Source organism: Staurois parvus, unplaced genomic scaffold (genome assembly GCF_062004578.1).
Source record: "Staurois parvus isolate SC_StPar_1 unplaced genomic scaffold, SC_StPar_1.0 ptg001215l, whole genome shotgun sequence".
NCBI lineage: Eukaryota > Metazoa > Chordata > Amphibia > Anura > Ranidae > Staurois > Staurois parvus.
In genome coordinates, this window is record NW_028319011.1 from 1,134,803 (window position 1) to 1,135,346 (window position 544).

Consider the following 544-nt stretch of genomic DNA (forward strand, 5'->3'; position numbering starts at 1 on the left):
GTCTTCCCCAGGGGGCACTGAGTTTGCGGACTTTTTGCGTCCCCAGCCCCTGGCCAGACCAAGGTAGATCCGTCCGAATCAGGAGGTACTGGGTCTTTCCAGCTTTCCCAGAGGAATTACTCCCAAGGCCCCAGAATGAATCATGGCGCTCCCTGGTTTCTGTCCCTCCGGTCCAGCCTTCCGGACCCCCATCATACCAGTGAGGGTACTATACAACAGCCATCCCCGCAAAGCTAGAATGGCCGGGAGCACCCCCACTGGACACTGATAAGAACAGATACTACACTTGATCTTAGCCAAAAGGCCGAGAAGCATCCAATCAGGCAAGCCCCTTGCACTACATGGTTGTTAGTAGATCTAAAGGAGATCCATTACATCTCAACACATTTGTATCTGATTGTAGGAAGTATTCTCAGTTTACCATTTACACAAGAACATGGAATATTTATGGCTAATTTGACAATTCTGACACCATTCCTGTGATCAGTTCCATTACTTTTATGAAAGTGACTTTCCATAATGTGCCTTGAGGAGTCTCACTTCT

At 48.2% G+C, this 544-nt stretch overlaps 1 pseudogene; it reads right to left on the reverse strand.

The window, feature by feature from the left end:
* Positions 1-200: 200 nt before the first annotated feature.
* LOC149438130 (U2 spliceosomal RNA) lies at positions 201-316 on the reverse strand (annotated as a pseudogene).
* Between the last annotated feature and the right edge of the window lie 228 nt (positions 317-544).